The sequence below is a fragment of the Microcebus murinus genome, chromosome 10, assembly GCF_040939455.1.
Source record: "Microcebus murinus isolate Inina chromosome 10, M.murinus_Inina_mat1.0, whole genome shotgun sequence".
NCBI classification, from domain to species: domain Eukaryota; kingdom Metazoa; phylum Chordata; class Mammalia; order Primates; family Cheirogaleidae; genus Microcebus; species Microcebus murinus.
In genome coordinates this window covers 61854854-61876127 of record NC_134113.1, presented here as the reverse complement: position 1 = coordinate 61876127, position 21274 = coordinate 61854854, and the positions used below count along the sequence as shown (strand labels likewise).

Below are 21274 nucleotides of genomic sequence, written 5' to 3'. Positions count from 1 at the left end.
AGATTTCTTAGATAGGATACTAAAAGCTTGACTTGTAAAAACAAAAAAAACCCTAATAAATTAAACTTCATCAAAATTAAAAGCTTCTGGTCTTTGGAAGACATCCTTAAGTGAAAGGAAAGACAAGCACCAAAAAGGAGAGAAATAAATTCTAATTATATATCTGATAAAATACATCTAGAAATACAAACTGTGTAAAACACCCACAAAACTCGATAATAAGAAAACAAAGAATCCATTTAAAAATGGGCAAAATATTTAAACAGACACTTTATCAAAGAAGATATATAGATGCTCAGTAAACATAAAAATGTTCAATATCAGTCATTAGGATAATGCAAATTAAGATGACGGTGAGATAATATTACACATTTCTTCAGATGGCTAAAATTAAAATGACCAGCTGTTAGTATATCAAGTATGTACCAGTATTTGTAGTAGCTGGAATTCTAATATATTTCTTTTAGGAATGTAAAAGGACAATAGTTTGGCACTAAACAAAAAAGTTAAACATACACCTGCCATAAGATTCAGCCATTTAAATCCTAGGTATTTACCCAAGAGGAACAAAAGCACATATCCGAACAAAAACTTGCATATGAATGTTTAGAACAGCTTTATCTTTAATATCCATAAGCTGAAAACAAACCTAATAACTCAGATGAGCGTCAGTGCCAGTTAGCTCAAATTGTGGTATATTCACATGATGGAATACTATTCACCAATAAAAAGAAATAAACTATTTTAAAAAAAGTGTTAAATATAGGAGAAAACTGCCAGATTGAGATGTAGATCTACATAAAAGAATGAAGAGAATCAGAAGTCTGTGGATAAAATGTAGAAGAATTCTTTTATTTGAGAAAACTAACTTTAAAAGATAATTGACTATTTAAAGCAAAAATAATAAAACTGTTGTGGGGTTTGTAATGTGTAGAAGTAAAATGGATGGCATCAATGGCCTAGCAGATTGAGAGAGGTGGAATAGAAATATAGTTGACCCTTGAACAATGTGGGGGTTAGGAGTGCCAACCCCACATGCAGCCAAACATCCATGTATAAATTTTGACTCCTCAAAACTTAACTATTAATAGTCTACTGTTGACTGGAAACCTTACTGATAACTTAGACAGTTGATTAACACATATTTTGTATGTATGTATATATGTATTATGTATATATGTATTATGTACTGTATTTTTATAATAAAGTAAGCTAGAGAAAAAATGTTGGGCCAGGCACAGTGTCTCATGCCTGTAATCCTAGCACTCTGGGAAGCCAAGGCGGGAGAACTGCTTGAGCTCAAGAGTTTGAGACCAACCTGAGCAAGAGCAAGACCCCATCTCTACTAAAAATAGAAAAATTAGCCAGGTGTCATGCTGTGCGCCTGTTGTCCCAGCTATTCAGGATTCTGAGGCAGGAAGAACACTTGAGCCCAGGAGTTTGAGGTTTCACTGAGCTATGGTGACACCCATTGCACTCTACTTGGGGCAACAGATTGAGACTCTGTCTCAAAAACAAACAAACAAACACACACACACACACACACACACACACAAACAAAATAAAAACAAAAAAAAAGAAAATGAAGATTAAAGTTGGGACACTTACATTACCTGATCTTAAGACTTAGTATATACTCGAGGGGGGAGGGGGGCTTGGGCAATATATGTAACCTTAACACTTGTACCCCCATAATATGCTACAATAAAAAAATAAAAAAAAATAAGACTTAGTATAGAGGTTCAGTAATTAAGACTGTGTATGGTATTGGTCATGTAAAATAAGCATAGATCAGTGGGAGGGAATAGAGAACCCAGAAATTGACATATGTATAGTCAGTTGATTTTTTTGTTTTGTTTTGAGACAGTCTCACTCTGTTGCTGGGGCTAGAGTGCCATGGCATCAGCCTAGCTCACAGCAACCTCAAACTCCTGGGCTAAAGTGATCCTCCTGCCTCAGCCTCCTGAGTAGCTGGGACTACAGGCATGCACCACCATGCCCGGCTAACTTTTTCTATATATTTTTAGTTGGCCAATTAATTTCTTTCTATTTTTAGTAAAGATGAGGTCTCGCTCTTGCTCAGGCTGGTTTCAAACTCCTGACCTTGAGGGATCCATCCGGCTTGGCCTCCCAGAGTGCTAGGATTATAGGCGTGAGCCACCGCACCTGACCTCAATTGATTTTTGACTAACTTGCTAAGTCATTTGAAAGGGAAAAAAATGACTTTTTAAGAAGTGGTCCTTAAACAATTGGATAACTACATTAAAAACAAACCTCCATATTTACTTCACACCATCGAAAAGTTAACTCAGAATGGGTCATAGACATATGCAAAGGCTAAATTACATAAGTAGAACACACAAAGCACAGTATAAAAGAAAAAAATTATAAATTTGAATTCATCAAAATTAAAAACTTATGAAAACACTTGAGAAAATGAAAAGGCAAGTTATACACTGGTAGAAAATACATTAGAAAAAATACTCATATCATATGTAGAATAGGTTAAGAATTCTTATTCCTCAATAAGAAAGACAACCCAATTAAAAAATGGATAAGAGATGTGAACAGACACTTTGCCAGAGAAGATATGGGGTTGACAAATGAGCACATGAAAGGATTTTCAATATTAGTCATTAGGGAAATACAAATTAAAACCACAAGGAGATGCAACTATTAGAATGGCTAATCTTTTTTCTTTTTTTTTGAGACAGAGTCTCACTCTGTTGCCCAGGCTAGAGTGAGTGCCGTGGCGTCAGCCTAGCTCACAGCAACCTCAAACTCCTGGGCTCAAGCGATCCTACTTCCTCAGCCTCCCAAGTAGCTGGGGCTACAAGCATGCGCCACCATGCCCAGCTAATTTTTTCTATGTATATTAGTTGGCCAATTAATTTCTTTCTCTATATAGTAGAGACAGGGTCTTGCTCTTGCTCAGGCTAGTTTCAAACTCCTGACCTTGAGCAATCCACCTGCCTTGGCCTCCCAGAGTGCTAGGATTACAGGTGTGAGCCACCGTGCCTGGCCTAGAATGGCTAATCTTGAAGTGTCACCATAGTAAATGTTGGTAAGGATGTGGAGCAACTGGAACTCTCATGTTACTGATAGGAATGTAAAATGTTACAACCTCCTTGAAACAGTTTGACTTATTAAAATTAAACATACTCCTACCATACAATACATCTATTCCACATCTCTAAGCATTTATTCAAGAGAAATGAATCCATATGTTCACATCCGATTTGTTTGTGAATGTTTATACTAGCTCTATTTGTAATAGTTAAACATTGGGAACAATCAGGCATGTGGCCTGTACTTATAGTCTCAGCTACTTGGGGTACTGAGGCAGGAGGATCCTTAGAGTCCAGCACTCCAGGAGTTCCAGGCCAGCCTGGGCAACACAGCAATGCCCTGTCTCAAATAAAAAAAAAAAAATTGGAAATAACCCAGATAGTCCTTAACAGATGAATGGATAGGCAAATTGTGCTTTATCTATACAATGGTATACAACTCAACAATAAAAATGAACAGTTGATTGACACATAATATATAATGTAATAATATAAGACTTATTAATTTTTAAAGGTTTTTTACAGTCTGTTGGGTGTGACATGGTATTTCTTTGTTTTAATTTGTATTCTCTGGTCTGGGTGTGGTGGCTCACGCCTGTAATCCTAGCACTTTGGGAGGCGCAGGCGGGACGATCACTTGAGCTCAGGAGTTTGAGACCAGTCTGAGCGAGAGCAAGACCCATCTCTGCTAAAAATAGAAAGAAATTAGCGGGACAACTAAAAATAGAAAAAATTAGCTGGGCGTGGCTGCGCAAGCCTGTAGTCCCAGCTACTGGGGAGGCTGAGGCAGGAGGATCGCCTGAGCCCAGGAGTTTGAGGTTGCTGTGAGCTAGGCTGATGCCATAGCACTCTAGCTAGGTAACAGAGCAAGACTGTCTAAAAAAAAAAAAAATGTGTATTTTCCTAATTAGTAAGAGAAGTTGAATTTCTGGGTTTTTAAAAATTATTACTGGCCCTTTGGGTTTCCACTTTTCAGTCTTTGCCAAGTTTTCTAATTAGTTAGTTGTGATTTTAGTTTATAATTTTTTAATATACTAAATATCATTTTTTGTCATATATGTATGTTTCAAAAACTTCCAGTCCATAGCTTATCTTTTATTTTTTTTTATTTTTTATTTTTTTAATTTTAAAGAGATTTATTTTGAGCCAAATTTGAGGACCATGACCCGGAGCCACTGCCAAGAGGCCTTGGGCAAGTGGACTCCCATAGCTTATCTTTTAAATGTGTATGAATTTGAAAAATTATACAGAAGTTTTCAATTCTGAAGTCATCAAACATTTTGATCTTTTTTCTTTTTTTTTTTTGTTATGTGCTTTCTGATTTTTATCCAAGAAATCCTTCTTTATGCTGAGGCCATAAAGATTCTTGTATGTTTGTTTCTAAAAGTTTTAAGGATTTGCTTTTTATATATAGGTTTTTAATCCACTTGAAATTTATGTTTGTATGTGATGTGAATAAAGCTCTGGCTTTTTTCTATATGGATAATTAGTTGCCCCAAGCCATTTGTTATTTAATATTAATTATACCTCCTCTAATCAATAATCAAGGTTTCAGAGACACATAGGTCTCTTCTAGGATCTCTATTCTTTTCCATTGGTCTGTCCAATCTCCACATCTTAATTACTATATAAGAAGGCTATGCCCAACAGAGCAGATCTTTCCACCTTTGTTCATCTTATTTAAACTCCATTGACATTTTGGTTGGAAGTGAATTTATAGATTAACATGAGAAGAACAAGCTTCTTCACAATATTGAGTATTTCTAGCCAGAAATATGGTGTATTGTAACTCCATTTGTTCAGGTTACTTATACCCTTCAATAATATTTTATGACTTTTTCATTGAAGATCTTTTTATCCTTTTGTGTTAGATTTGTCCGTAGGTAGTTTTGGTTGTTATGTTGTATGTCCCCTTTTTCTGTTGTTGTTAGAATGTAGTTAGTTACATTATACATTGTTAATTTTAGTACATTGATCTTTATTTCAGCTGAACTCCTTTAAATGTTAAATGTTTGGTACTTAGATTTTCTTGGATTCTAGACAGTTACATTGGCTAAATTTAGGAAAATTTTGTTTTTCTGATTCTTATATCTCATTTTTCTTATGTCTTATTGCTTTTGTCTGAGCCTTCCCATTCAATATTGAATAGAGACGATGATGGGTGAGCATCCTTATGTCAATCCTGACTAATGAATGTGTTCTTTCCTATTTAACTCAGTAATAATAGTATTAATTGCAACTTATTAAGTACCTGCTGCATGCCAGGTACTGTGCCAGTGATTTGTTTTGAATTGTTGTAATATATTGCAAGGCAGGTAAAAGTTATCCCCATTTTATAGATGAAGTACAATGAGGTAGAGTAGTTTGCCTATTACATGATTAGTGTGTAGAAGGTCTGGGAATTAGTCACTGTTAGTCCTTGTGCTTTACCTTGAGAAAAATCTCTCAGTGGGGAAGAGTAGAAAGTCTTGCTAAAATGAAATGCTGACATTTTAAAAATGAATTCTTCCATCTGCTCTGTGCTATAGAAATGGCACATACTCCCTCAGTACTCACCATCCACAGACCTTACTTATTGATTCCTTTTATATCCTGTTGATGTGAATGAACACTATTGTTTTTTAGTCTTCATTATTGCTTAATTCAGAGTTTATCTTATTCATCACATAAGCAGATTTTGCCTGTCAGAATCACCAGCAGCTCTCTGTGCTATATCTCTTTTTCCATTCTTTAGACATTTGATGTTGTTTTATTTGCCATCCAGTTGTAGGAGAAGTCTTGGAAATTTATCTGAAGCCTCAGCTCTCCTCATTCATGCAAGCTGGCCTGATCACAGCTCACTGTAACCTCAAACTCCTAGACTCAAGTGGTGCTCCTCCTTTAGCCTCCCGAGAAGCTAGGACTACAGAGGTGCATGCCACCATGTCCACCTATGTCCAGAAAAATGTAACAGGTTTATTTATGATTATTATAAAGTTGAACTGCTGAAACTTATTCACGGAAACATTTGGACTTGCATTAATGCTTTATCTACCCACATTTATGTTAAAAATTAACACACAAATGAAAATGTAAAAACTACCAATACTTGATTTCTGTTTCTTATTTTTCCACTTGTAGTCGTTTATTAATACTTAGGTACCTTTGGACCTCATGGAAAAAAATCCAGAACATTCAGAACTACCAGTAACAGAAAGAAAAGACTTTTTTTTTTTTTTTTTGAGACAGAGTCTCACTCTGTTGCCCGCGCTGGGGTGCTTTGGCGTCAGCTTAGCTCACAGCAACCTCAAATTCCTGGGCTCAAGCGATCCTCCTGCCTCAGCCTCCCAAGTAGCTGGGACTACAGGCATGTGCCACCATGCCCAGCTAATTTTTTATATATATATTTTTTACTTGTCTAACTAATTCCTTCCTTCCTTCCTTCCTTCCTTCCTTCCTTCCTTCCTTCCTTCCTTCCTTCCTTCCTTCCTTCCTTCCTTCCTTCCTTCCTCCCTTCCTCCCTTCCTCCCTTCCTCCCTTCCTCCCTTCCTCCCTTCCTCCCTTCCTCCCTTCCTCCCTTCCTCCCTCCCTCCCTTTATTTTTTTTAGGGGGTCTCGCTCTTGCTCACGCTGGTTTTGAACTCCTGAGCTCAAACTGTCAGCCCGCCTCAGCCTCCCAGAGTGCTAGGATTACAGGTGTGAGCCACCCTACCCGGCATTTTTTGTTGTTTTTTTGTGAATGAAATGTTTCTCATCATATTGCATTTTTGAGCACAACCTCCATGTATACGGCATGCTAGCTGGATGTCTTTTGGCATAATTGTTACGTGTTTGGCATGGATAGCACACAGGTTGGTGTCTTTAAAAAGGCCAACCTGGCTGATAATCCCAGCACTTTGGGGGGCTGAGGCAGGAGAATTGCTTGTGTCTAGGAGGTCAAAGTTACAGTGAGCTATGGCCCCTGCACTCCAACCTGGGTGACAGAGTGAGACCGTCTCTGAAAAAAATTAAAAATAAAAAAACATTAAAAAGGCCAAACAAATAGGGCTCACTATCTCCTTCAAAGCACCAGTAGCTGTGCTCCAGAAGCCCCGATCTGTTGTAAAGTCCTAAGCAATTTCTCACACCAGACACTAGAAGGCAAGTTTGCAAATCAGAAGTTCAGTGGACTTCTGATAATGTCTTATTTCACAGAGTGCCATAGTACTAGGCCTATAACAATGAATGTCTTCATCCCTCCAATAAAGGACATACTCCTGGGAGCACCTCCTATGTAGCCAGTTTTTTTTGGGGGTGCTTTATCACTGCTTGATTTGTGGATAGTCTGTACAAACCATGATATAGAGACCTCCTTACTTATTCCCCTTCTCCTGCTGGGGCCCCGGGAACTAGAGACAGCATGGCATTAGAGAGCAATGGCAGCATGGTGCTAACACAATTGAAAGAAGTGAAATTGGAATATTTTAAAGTAATCCACACATGTCATTTCACTTATAAATTCTTCAGTATGCATCACAACTAATAAGGACTTTTTAAACACCATGCCATTATTAATTTCACAAAAATAACAAGAATACTTAATCATCTAATACCCAGTTCATGTTCAGTTTTTCCCAGTTGTGTCCAGGGTATCTTTTCTTATCATTGTGTATTTTATAGTTAATATCATAATGTTTATAGTTTTGCATGTTAACTTTTGTTTCTTAACTATCATAATTGTTCTCTCTTGTGGTTTAAAAAATTTATGAACACATCATGAAAATGACTATAAGATTCATTCATATGAATATGCCATAATTTATTATTGTTCCTATTTTTGGTTGTTTAACTTATTTTTAGATTTTTCTCTATTATAAATAATGCTTGTGAACATTTTTTTTTTTTTTTTTTGAGACAGAGTCTCGCTTTGTTGCCCAGGCTAGAGTGAGTGCCGTGGCGTCAGCCTAGCTCACAGCAACCTCAAACTCCTGGGCTCAAGCGATCCTTCTGTCTCAGCCTCCCAAGTAGCTGGGACTACAGGCATGTGCCACCATGCCCGGCTAATTTTTTCTATATATATTAGTTGGCCAATTAGTTTCTTTCTATTTATAGTAGAGACGGGGTCTCGCTCTTGCTCAGGCTGGTTTCGAACTCCTGACCTCGAGCAATCCGCCCGCCTCGGCCTCCCAGAGTGCTAGGATTACAGGCGTGAGCCACCGTGCCCGGCCAACATTTTTATATATAATTGTTTTAGATATTTTGATTATCGAGGTATGGGATTCAATGCAAAGCATTTAAAGTCATTAGAATAGACTATAGAAAGTACCGAAAAATATTTTGGCAAGTGCCACTTGCTTTTATCCCTTAATATGTCCTGGAGGTATTTCCTTACTATGTATATATGGATTTAATACATTATCCTTTGTTTTGTTTTTTTGAGACAGGGTCTTGCTCTCTTCCTGGAGCATGATGGCAGTGTTGTCGTATCTCATTGCAACAGCAAACTCCTGGGCTCCAGCGATCCTCCTGCCTCAGCCTCCTGAGTAGCTGGGATGACAGGCATGTGCCACCATGCCTGGCTAATTTTTTTTGAGACAGAGTCTCACTGTGTTGCCCTGACTAGAGTGCCATGTCGTCATCCTGGCTCACAGCAACCTCAAACTCCTGGGCTCAAGCGATCCTCCTGCCTCAGCCTCCCAAGTAGCTGGGGCTACAGGCATGCACCACCATGCCCGGCTAATTTTTTATATATAAATTTTTAGTTGTCCAGCTAATTTCTTTCTATTTTTGGTAGAGACGGAGTCTTGCTCTTGCTCAAGTTGGTCTTGAACTCCTGAGCTCAAATGATCCACCCGCCTCAGCCTCCCAAAGTGCTAGGATTATAGGGGTGAGCCACCATGCCTGGCCTAGTTGTTTCGAAAAACTTTTTGTTGAGATGGGGTCTTGCTATATTGCTCAGGCTGGTCTCAAACTCCTGACCCAAAGTGATCCTCCTGCCTCAGCCTCCCAAAGTGCTAGGATTACAGGCATGAGCCACTACACTCAGCCCATAGAAAATAACTTTGTAAGAGAATGTTAGCATTCAAATATATTGCAATTTGTCCCATCTTAACAAAAACTTTTGATCTCCTCCTGGCTCCAGCTGCCACCTCATTTCTCTTTTTTTCCCCCCCTGCCCCCCACCTCATTTCTCTTTACAGCAAAATTAGTTGAAAGATTTGTCTATTCTTGCTATCCCCACTTTCTTTCCTTTTTCTTTCTTAAACCCTCTCCATTTAGGCTTTTACCCATTGCTCTCTATTCCCTCAATCCAGTATTCAGATGTAAGTTTTCATCATTCCACCTATCAGTACGTGGCATAGTTTATTATCTTCTCCTTTTTGAAATGTTTTTCTCTTGGCTTCCAAAACACAGTTTCTTTTCTCACTGGCTGTTCCTTCCTAAGTCTCCTTTGCTGGTTCTTCTGACACTTTTTTTTTAAGACAGAGTCTCTGTTGCCCCGGCTAGAGTGCCATGGTGTCTGCCTAGCTCACAGCAACCTCAAACTCCTGTTGCTCGAGCAATCCTTCTGCCTCAGCTTCCTGAGTAGCTGGCACTACAGGCATGCACCACCATGCCCGGCTAATTTTTTCTATATATTTTTAGTTGTTCCACTAATTGCTTTCTATTTTCAGTAGAGACCAGGTCTTGCTCTTCCTCAGGCTGATCTCGGGCTCCTGACCTCGAGCAATCCTCCTGTCTCGGCCTCCTAGAGTGCTAGGATTACAGGCATGAGCCACTGCACCCGGCCTAACACTTTTTTTTAAATGAAAATTTCAAACATATAAGCATTCTATTATTCTTGTTTATAACTCCACTTATTGCCTGCCCCCACTTGATTATTATTTTTCTTATTATTTTTTAAAGTCTCATTTATTGAGTATAATTTACACATAGTAACTCTTAACCTTTTTGGGTGAACAGTTCTCTAAATTTTGACAAAAATATACAGTTTTGTAACTATACCACCATAGTAATGAAACAAAGTATTTCCATCACTTCAACTGGTTCCCTTTTGCCCCTTGTAGTCAGTCCTCCCCTCTTAACCCCAGACCCTGGCAACCACTAATATGTTTATTGGCCCTATAATTTTGGCTTTTCCAGAAGGTTGTATAAATGGAATCACACAGTCTATAACATTTTGAGACTGACTTCTGTAACTCAGTATAATGTGTTTGAGGATCATCCAAGTTGTTACATGTACTAGTAGTAGTTCATTCCTTTTTATTGCTGAGTAGAATTCCATTGTATGAATTTATGCCAGTTTATTAATCTGACTCTGTCTTTCATTGATTTTCCTGTTTTCAGTTTCTTTGATTTCTGTTTTTTATCATTACCTTAATTCTGATTGCTTTGAGTTTATTTTGTCCTTTGATTTTTAGTTTCTTTCTTTTTTTTTTTTTGGAGACAGAGTCTCACTTTGTTACTCAGGCTAGAGTGAGTGCCGTGGCATCCTAGCTCACAGCAACCTCAATCTCCTGGGCTCAAGCGATCCTACTGCCTCAGCCTCCCGAGTAGCTGGGACTACAGGCATGAGCCACCATGCCCCGCTAATTTTTTCTATATATATTAGTTGGCCAATTAATTTCTTTCTATTTTTAGTAGAGACGGGGTCTCACTCAGGCTGGTTTCGAACTCCCGACCTTGAGGAATCCACCCGCTTTGGCCTCCCAGAGTGCTAGGATTACAGGCGTGAGCCACCTCGCCCGGCCTGATTTTTAGTTTCTTAATAGAGAAAGTTAGATTATAGCTATGAGACCTTTGTACTTGTATTAGCTCAGGCTGTTATTACAAAATACCACAGATTGGGTGGCTTAAACAGCAGAAATTTACTTCTTATCATGCTAGAGGCTGAGAATTCCAAGATCAAGGTACTGGCAAGATAGGTATCATTTAGAAGTCTCTCCCTTGGCATGTAGGCAGCTACCATCTCTCTGTGTGCTCACATGATCTCTTTGTGGGAAAGGTAGAAAGGGAGAGAGAGCTTTCTGGTGTCTCTTCCCATAAGGACACTAATCCTATCAGATCAGGTCCCCACCCTTATGGCCTTAATTACTTTCCTAGGGGCCCCTTCCAAGTACAGCCATACTGAGGATTAGGGCTTAGGGCTTCAACATATGAATTTTGTGAAGATACATTCAGTCCATAACACTGCTTTTCTAATATAAGCATTTGGTACTGTGTACATGTTAATATTTCCTTCTAGGCATTAATTTAGTTTACATCCCATGAATTTCAATATATTGTATTTACATTTTTGTTCAGCTCAAATTTTTTCCAGTTTTATTTGAGACTTCCCCTTTGTTCCATGGATTATTTAGAAGTGTGTTCTTTAATTTCCAAATGTTTGGAGATTTTCCTGTTCTATTTTTGTTATTGATTTCTAGTTTAATTCCATTATGGTCAGAGAACATACTCTGTATAATTTTTATTCTTTTAAATTTGTTAAGGTTGTTTTGTGACTCAATATAGTCTGTCTTGGTGAATGCTTCATGAGCATTTAAAAAGAATGTATATTCTGTTTTCAGTTGGAATGTTCCATAAATGTCAGTTCCCATTTGTTGATTATGTTGTTTAGTTCTATATCTTTGCTTATTTTCTGTCTAATGGTTCTATTTGTGAGAGCAGGGTATTGAAATACCCAACAGTAATTGTGTATTTGTCTGTTTTTCGTTTTAGTTCTCAGTTTATGCTTTGTGTATTTTGAAGCTGTTATTAGGTACATAGATATTTAGAATTGTTTTGTCTTCTTGGTGAATCATCATTATGTAATATTCCTCTTTATCCCTGGTAATTTTATTTGTTTTGAGATAGACTTTGTTTAATACTAAAATATCATTCCAGCTTTTTTGATTAGTGTTTATATGATATCTTTTTCTGTCCATTTTTTGAATTAGTAGGCTTTATAGTCAGGTGTCGTGGTACACACCTGTAGTCCCAGCTACTCAGGGGACTGAGGTAGGAGGATCACTTGAGCCCAGAAGTTCGAGGCTATAATGAACTGTGATTGTGCTACTGCATTCCAGCCTGGGCAACAGAGTGAGACCCCATCTCTTAAAAAATTAATTAATTGATAGAGTTCATTTTTTAGAACAGTTCTAAGTTTATAGAAAAATTGAGGAGAAAGTACAGAGAGTTCCCATATACTACCCCCTGCCCTCTATACATACAACAGTTTCCTCTGTTTTTTTTTTTTTTTTTGAGACAGAGTCTCGCTTGTTGCCCAGGCTAGAGTGAGTGCAGTGGCGTGAGCCTAGCTCACAGCAACCTCAAACTCCTGGGCTCAAGCAATCCTTCTGCCTCAGCCTCCCGAGTAGCTGAGACTACAGGCATGCACCACCATGCCCGGCTAATTTTTTTATATATATATATATTAGTTGGCCAATTAATTTCTTTCTATTTATAGTAGAGACGGGGTCTTGCTCTTGCTCAGGCTGGTTTCGAACTCCTGACCTTGAGCAATCCGCCCGCCTCAGCCTCCCAGAGTGCTAGGATTACAGGCTTGAGCCACGGCGCCCAGCCAGTTTCCTCTGTTTTTAACATCTTGTATTAGTGTGATACATATGTTAAAATTGATAAACCAATACTGGTATATTACTATTCACTAAAGTCCATAATTTGCATTAGGTTTCACTCTTTGTGTTATACAGTTCTTTTGATTTTGACAAATGTTTAATGTCATATAGCCACCATTAAAGTACAGAATAGTTTAATCCATTTGCTTTTAGCCTGCCTGTGTCATTGTATTAGTGGTGACTTTCTTGTAGATAACATATAGTTGGGTCATGTTTTTTAATCTATTTGGGCAATCCCTTAATTAGTGTTTATAGACTATTTACCCTTTCTGTAATTATTGATATGTTTAGATTTTGGTCTACCATCTTATCCATCTTATTATTTGTTTTCTCTTTGTTCCTTTTATTTTTGAATCCCCTGTTGATTCCCTTTTCTTGCCTTTTCAGTCATTTGAACTACTTTTTTTTTTCTTTTTTGAGACAGGGTCTTGCTCTGTCACCCAGGCTGGACTACAGTGGCATCCTCATAGCTCACTGCAACCTCAAACTCCTAGGCTCAAGTCATTCTCCTTCCTCAGCCTCCTGAGTAGCTGGGATTACAGGTGCGCACCACTACATCCAGCTAATTTTTAAATTTTTTGTAGAGACAGAGTCTTGCTATGTTGCTCAGTCTAGTCTCAAGCTCCTGGGCTTAATTAATCAATTCTCCCACCTCAACCTCCCAAAATGCTAGGATTACAGGTGTGAGCGACCATGTCTGACCTTCATTTGAACATTTTGTAGTATCCCATTTTAATCATTTTAATTTAGTTGTTAAGTTTTTTTTGTTTTGGGGGGGTTTTTTTGAGACAGAGTCTTGCTCTGTTGCCTGACTAGAGTGCCTTGGCATCAGCCTAGCTCATAGCAACCTCAAACTCCTGGGCTCAAGCGATCCTCCTGCCTCAGCCTCCCAAGTAGCTGGGACTACAGTCATGCGCCACCATGCCCAGCTAATTTTTTCTATATATATTTTCAGTTGGCCAATTAATTTCTTTCTATTTATAGTAGAGACAGGGTCTCACTCTTGCTCAGGCTGTTCTCCAACTCCTGAGCTCCAACTATTAGCCTGCCTCGGCCTCCCAGAGTGCTAGGATTACAGGCATAAGCCACCACACCCAGCCTATCAAGTTTTAACTGAATCTTTTTGTGTATAGTTTTAAAATTTTGGTTGCTCTAGAGATCTCTCTATTCATGTGTACACACACACACACACATATATATATATATATACTCCTAACTTTTAATACTTACAACTGATATTTTACCATGTCAAGGGGAACATTGAAACCTTACTACCATATAGGTTTCTTTGCTATCCTCTCTATATGTTGTAGTTGTCTTATCTTTTACATCTATATATGTTGAAACCCTGTCAGACAATCTTACAATTTTTGCTTTCAATTATCAAACATATTTTAAGGAACTCTATAGGAGATTATTATATGTAATCTAATATTTGCCATTTATATATTTCTTCCTTCATTCCTGGTGTTCAAAGTTTTGTTGTATTATCATTTGCCTTCTTTTTGAAGAACTTTCTTTTCTTTTTTTTTTTTGGGGGGGGGACAGAGTCTCACTCTGTTGTCCCGGCTAGAATGCTGTGGCGTCAGCCTAGCTCCCAACAACCTCAAACTCCTGGGCTCAAGCCATCCTTCTGCCTCAGCCTCCAGAGTAGCTGGGACTACAGGCATGCACCACCATGCCCAGCTATTTTCTATGTATATTTTTAGTTGTCCACCTAATTTCTTTCTATTTTTAGTAACGACAGTGTCTGGCTCTTGCTCAGGCTGGTCTCGAACTCCTGAGCTCAAAAGATCCACCTGCCTCGGCCTCCCAGAGTGCTGGGATTACAGGCATCAGCTACCATGCCCACCCTGAAGAACTTTCTTGCAATGAGTTCTCTTAGTTTTTCTTCATCTGAGAATGTCTTTATTTTATCTTCATTCCTAAAGGATATTTTTTCTGAATATAGAATGCTGTATTTATAGTTCTTTTATTTAGTACCTTTAAAATGTTTCACTTTCTTCTAGTCTTTTTTTTTTTTTTTTTTTGAGACAGAGTCTTGCTCTTTCGCCCAGGCTAGATAGAGTGCAGTGATGTCATCATAGCTGACTGCAACCTCAAATTCCTGGGCTTAAGCGATCCTCCTGCCTCAGCTTCTTGAGTAGCTGGGACTATGGGCGCTCATTACTATGTCCGGCTAAGTTTTATATTTTTGGTAGAGACGGGGACTCAGGCTTACTCAGGCTTACTCTTACTCAGGCTTCTTCTAGTCTTTATGAATTGTGATAGGAAATATGAATCCATTTGAATTATTATTTCCTTAATAAGAATGTATCATTTTCCTCTGGTTGCTTTCAAGATTTCTTTTTTTTTTTTTTTTTTTGTCTTATAGTTTTTAGCCGTTAGATTATGATGAATCCAGGAGTGGATTTTGTGTTTATCCTGTTTGGCGATTACTGAGCTTCTTGAATCTATTCGTTTGTGTCTTTTGTCAAATTTGTGACGCTTTCAGCCATTCTTTCTTTTTTTTGAGACAGAGTCTCATTCTGTTGTCCAGGATAGAGTGCTGTGGTACATTATTTCTTTAAATATTTTATCACATTCTTTTTCCTCTCCTTTTGGAACTCTAATGGTCTGACTATTAGACTTTTTGATACTGTCCCATAGGTCCTTGATGATCTGTTCTTTTTTTTTTTTTTTTTTTTTTTTTTTTTTTTGAGACAGAGTCTCGCTTTGTTGCACAGGCTAGAGTGAGTGCCGTGGCGTCAGCCTAGCTCACAGCAACCTCAAACTCCTGGGCTCGAGCAATCCTTCTGCCTCAGCCTCCCAAGTAGCTGGGACTACAGGCATGCGCCACCACGCCCGGCTAATTTTATATATATATATTAGTTGGCCAATTAATTTCTTTCTATTTATAGTAGAGACGGGGTCTTGCTCTTGCTCAGGCTGGTTTTGAACTCCTGACCTTGAGCAATCCACCCGCCTCGGCCTCCCAGAGTGCTAGGATTTGATCTGTTCTTTTTTTTTTTTTCCCCAATTGCTTTTTCTCTTTATTATTCAGATTCAATATTCATATTTATATTTCTATTTATCTGTCTTCAATTTCACTGATTCTTTCCTGTGTCAATTTTGTTCTGCTATTAAACCCATCAAGTGAGTGTTTATATTTTGGTTATATTTTTCAGTTCTAAGATTTTCATTTGGTTTTTCTTTATAGCTTCTGTTTCTTTGCTGAGACATTTTATCTTTCAATTAGTTTCAAGAGTGTTTGCTTTCACTTCTTTTTTTTTTTTTTTTTTTTGAGACAGAGTCTCGCTTTGTTGCCCAGGCTAGAGTGAGTGCCGTGGCATCAGCCTAGCTCACAGCAACCTCATACTCCTGGGCTCGAGCGATCCTTCTGCCTCAGCCTCCCGAGTAGCTGGGACTACAGGCATGCGCCACCATGCCCGGCTAATTTTTTATATATATATCAGTTGGCCAATTAATTTCTTTCTATTTATAGTAGAGACGGGGTCTCGCTCTTGCTCAGGCTGGTTTTGAACTCCTGACCTTGAGCAATCCGCCCGCCTCGGCCTCCCAAGAGCTAGGATTACAGGCGTGAGCCACCGCGCCCGGCCTGCTTTCACTTCTTGAAGAATTTTTATTCTATCTGCTTAAGGGTGTTGTCAGGCCATTAATTCCAACACCTTTGTCATCTTGATGTTTTGGCTCTTCATCTCTTTTCCTATGCAATTTGAATTATCTTGGTTCTTCCTATGACAAGTAATTTTATTTATTTTTATTTAAAAAAATGTATCTTATTAAAATATTTTTAGAGTTGGGGTCTCACTTTGTTGCCCAGGCTGGCGTGCAGTGGTGTGATCATAGCTCACTGTAACTTGGAACACCTGAGTTCACTCGATTCTCCCACCTTAGCCTCCCATGGACTGCCACACCCAGCTAATCTCAGTAATTCTAGATTGTATCCTGAAAATTTTGAATACTATATCATGAGAGTTAGGGTCTTGTTTAATTCCTACAGTGAATGTTGACCTTTATTTTAGGAGACATTTGACTTGATTGGGTTCAGCTTGCAAGTTCTGTGCATTTTTCTTGAGTGGTGGTTCCAGAGTCATTTCAGTTTTTGAAGGCTTTATAGTGCTATTTAGATCTGCCTTGCATGTACACCACCCAGCCACTCATCTGGGACTTGGCTGATGGCTCTTATTATAGTTCAGGATGACCTTAATGTTCGGAGATACATACTGAATTGTTTTAGGTATGAAGAGTCATCATGAGAACATTTCAGACCTGAAAATTTATACCCACATCATACATGCACATATATGTATAAATAAATTTGTGTATGAATCTAGGTAACTGTTGTACTATTTTTGCAAATTCTCTGTATGTTAGAAATTTCTCCAGCAAAAATTTTGGGACAACTAAGAAATATAGGTCAAAAACATGTTACTCCTCTGCTTAAAAACTATCAGTGATCTCTCATTTCATTTAAGTATAAAAGTCAGATTCCTTTCAGTGGTCTATTTGACCCTTCAGGATCCATCTTCCAACCTCCTAATGGCTTCTCTTCTCAGAGTAGAAGCCAAAGTCCTTTCTTTCTTTTGTATGATCCCTAATGAATCTATTTCATATTGCTAGAGCTTATCATAATAACATGGCCCATAGTAAGAATCCAAGCACACAAAAAATATGTGTTTGAATGAAAAGGTAAATGTGTCTTTGTGACAGGTTTTATTGTTTTCCTCAGGATACCTGGACCCTAAGCCATATGTGCTGTTGCAGACCTTGCACCACCTGTAATGTCCACTGCTTCCTGACCAATAAAGATTATTACTACCTTTCCTTGAGCTCTTAAAAATTAGGACCTGAAGGTCATATCTAAGTTTGCTATTCTAGAGCTATATGTACTTTCTAGAACTGTTACTCTTCTTTCCTGGTCTCACTTTCTTTAATTTATTTATTCTCATCCCTATACTTATACTCTCTGTTCCCATTGTTTTGTTTTTTTTTTAATCAGTTGTCTGTTAGGTACCGTCATGTTTTCCTTATTCCCTCATTTTATAGCCATTTTATATAGCCATCTTCATCCTTTGGGGGCAAATATGGGAGGAGAACAGATAGCTCCTAGTATCCTGTACTGCCTGCCTTCTGCCCAAAATGAAAAATGGTTTTACTAAATATAGCTCACTGGAAAGAAAATTCTCTGTAACTAGGTTTGGTCTTAATTTTACATTTCTGAAGTCCAGCCCAGTAGCTTTTAGGCAAAGATCATTTCTCTGGCCTTGATTATTTTACAAGTAAGAAAAAAGTAAGGTAAATTTAAAGGTGAACTTTAATTCAGTACATATCCTTGACTCTTTATTCTTCACTTTTTAAAAAGACTATTTTGGCATCTCTACATTTGCAGCAGAAAGGAGCTGCTGCTGTGTCTTTAAAAGCTATCCTCAGAGCTGTGTGGAGGCAGGCATGCCACTGAAGTACTTGAATGAGAGCAAGAAGAGAAGGTGGGAGGGGGTGCTCTTGCAGCCTCTGTATATGTGTGTGTGAGTGTGTGTGTGTGAGTGAGGGTGAGTGCATGTGTGAGTGTGACTGTTGGCAGAGCTCTGGGTGACATCTCTCTGAACAGCTGGGCCATGGTCTGCTTCAGAGCTGCTTGTCAGAGCAATTAGCTAGCTGGGGACGCAGCAGCAAGGATCAGTAGCATTTCATTCAAGGGTGAAGGGGGCGGGAGGGGACTGTGGGTGGGAGAAGAGGCACAGGTTTCCCAGAAGGAATTTCTTCCGGCAAAATTCCGGCAGAGCAGAACAGATCCTTACGATGAGGCTTCCATTAATAATGTGAACTCGCTGTTGGTGTAAGTGCAGATCCATCTGGGGTGAGTTTTGGATAATTTTCTTTCTTTATGTAAAAGTCCTTGAACTCCACAGACTGGGTAGGGAAGGAGCTAGAAAGACTGATGTATTTTCTGTCTTGGCTGATTTAACTATGTAATACATACTAGGGAAATTAGAGAATTTTCAAGTGTTAAGTTTTGTGAGGGTTTTATGAACATTTTAGCTTGCTGTTTTTTATCTTTAAATATTTTAAAAATTAGGTTTGCTAGAACTTTTACTGTATTCAGATTCTACCTCTTCCATGGCTATTTCAAGCAATGCTTCATTCAGATTTAGCTTATGAGAACAGTGGTGATTTCTGTTCTCTTTCGTGATGCTGTTGACGCACATTGCAGGAAGCAGGGAATCCCCTATAAATATCCTTCACTGTGTCATTACCCGGCTATCCACACCTGGCTGGTGAATGTGCCTCTCTGTCCTATGTCTTTATGTAACTGTCCCCTAGTCTTTAAATATGATAAGAAGAAATATGTCGCCTTTGCCATGTCTAGGGAGCTTTTTCGATTATGAACATCCTGGGAAGAATTTGTTAAAACCTTTTTACTAAAATATGCCTTTTGATGTTAGCGGTTGTCAATGTGAATTTATTCTCAGACTCCTGCTTATTTTGAATTACTTGTTTGTTTCTTATAATTGGCTTGTTTTTGTTTGCTGGCCTCGGCTTCTAAAGAGTGCAGAGATGGGATTCCCTCTACCTCCAGTGACGTAGTGATTTTGTTTGCAGTCTTTTTCTTCTAAGAGGGAGGGGACGGAGAGAAGGAAGAAGAAAAATCCATCTGAAGCGGTGCGGTGCGTTCTCCCATCTATGACTTGATGTTGATAACTGGGTGCCATTGAATAGAGCTGAAGCCAAAAGGGGATATTTTAATGATAGGGGTGCTATTTTGTTTGTTCCCTTTTAGAATAGGCTCAGACCAAAGTCAAAATTGCTGAAGCAGGGTGGCTGAATTAACCCTTATATATCCTGCTGTTAATGAATTTTACCAAATTGCCTTTTCTAAATATGGAAGGAAAAATTGTTCATAAGCAGGTTTCTGGAACCTAGGATGCAGTAATAATTCTAGGCTGAGTTTTGAAATTCAGAATTTTTCTGTCTTATTTGCACTGGTTCTGAGTAGGCAGTTTGTACGCTGTTTCTCAGACCTCAAAAATGGGTAGTTATATAAAATTCCTTGCCACTGTAGTTTAGAATAAAATTCTAATTTTGAATGTATATAGATAAAGCAAAGCTTTAGGAATAAATTATTAGATATACTCTTAGGTGTGAACACAATAGCCTAAAATGGGTTTTGTGTTTTCTGATTGAGTGTTTAGGCTGCTAATTCCTTTTCACGCAACTCCATTTTAATATTTCTGATCTTTGAAACTCAGTAGACTAGAGCTTAGGGAAACTTAAGGTTTGCTTATCTGTGAATGTGTGTTTGGATAACATATGTGAAGAAGTACCTTTAAGAACTTACTGGTTATTTTCTATCTTGATTTTCTTTTCTGCTCTATGCTTTCATTTACTCTAAATTCTTTCTGTGAAGTGAAAAGAGTAATAATGTTTGTTTTTCAACTTATACATTCCTACTTTCTATTAATATTTATCATAACCATAAATGTTTCAAACCAACAAAATCTAACTATGTGGAAGGGAGGAGGAAGATAATCCTAGGGTGAATGGAAAGCATTTTAGAAGAATAACCTATTTAGAAGCTTGCCAGAGACTGGAGCTATAAGGGTTAAGAGAAATTCCTCTGCATCCTTGCATCTTGATATTGCAGCAAATATGTGGATAATTTCTTGCTAGCTTTTCAGGAAACCCCTGTGGTGGACAACCCTCATTAATCGTTGCTGGGAGACTGCTCTGACGTCACTGGGAGCAGTTCCCCGTCTGCAGCTAGGACAGGAATAGCCTTTGAGGGGGAAGAAAACTGCTGTGAAATTAAAAGATGACAGTTTTTTTAACTTGATTTTCCTTCCATTTGAGGGTGGGTGGGATAAACCTAAAGTCTTTCTTAAATGTTTCAGTCATTACCAAGGGAAAAATTACCAAAATGTCTTTTTATTTCAATTGGAAGTGCCTTCTTTTAAAATCTTTGTTTTCTAACTGTTAAGGTTTTGAAAAAGGTCAAAGAAAGAAAAGTGGTTGAAAGGTGCTAGAGAAGTAATATTTCAGTTTCTTTTTATCTTTCCTTTTTCATTCTTTTAAAAATTTTTTTGGAGGAGGAGGGAAAGATCAAGAGCAGCTTTTGCAAAAGGTGTTTTAGCATCGCTCTATTTGGGATAATGAAAAATGTGATATATGTTGGAAGGACTTTCTGGTCAAATCAATAGGGGCCATTTCTGTGCCTAAAAGTTACTATGCCTACTTAATTCTTTTTTCTCTAATCTCTCTCTTGGCCTAGCCCCAGTCACTGTTATTATAGAACCCATTAAGAGCTTCCCTTTAGGAAAAACATACTAGTTGAGTGCTTCCCCTCTGGAGTTCAAATCCCAGCTTTGCCAATTGCTGGTTCTGTGACCTTGGGCAGATTATTTAACCTCTCCATTTCTTCATATGTAAAATGAAGATAATAATAGTATCTACCTCCTAGGCTTATATTGAGGATTAAAAGAGTTAATATATACATATAAAGCCTTTAAACAGTTGCTGGTCATTTTAAAGCCTTAGTAAGTGTTAGCCATTATTACTAATATTTAGAAATTAAATAGGGATATATCATTTGTATCTTCAGATCACATGTAATTTTTGAGGAAGTCAGAAGAGATTT

The 21274-nt window shown here is 38.2% G+C and overlaps 1 protein-coding gene across 29 annotated transcripts in view; it reads left to right on the top strand.

Moving 5' to 3' along the window:
- R3HDM2 (R3H domain containing 2) overlaps window positions 1–21274 on the top strand; it is a 145561-nt gene that overhangs the window by 60169 nt on the left and 64118 nt on the right. For 2 of the 29 annotated variants that reach the window (XM_076007424.1, XM_012777044.3), the window contains exon 3: window positions 13064–13181. The exons of 23 other annotated variants lie outside the window; for them this stretch is intronic. The gene's annotated coding sequence lies outside the window, so the exon portion shown is untranslated. Of the gene's footprint in view, window positions 1–13059; window positions 13182–18383; window positions 18500–18545; window positions 19308–21274 lie in introns of those variants that run through there. 4 more of the 29 variants (XM_076007425.1, XM_076007423.1, XM_012777045.2 and 1 more) reach the window with 3 other exon arrangements.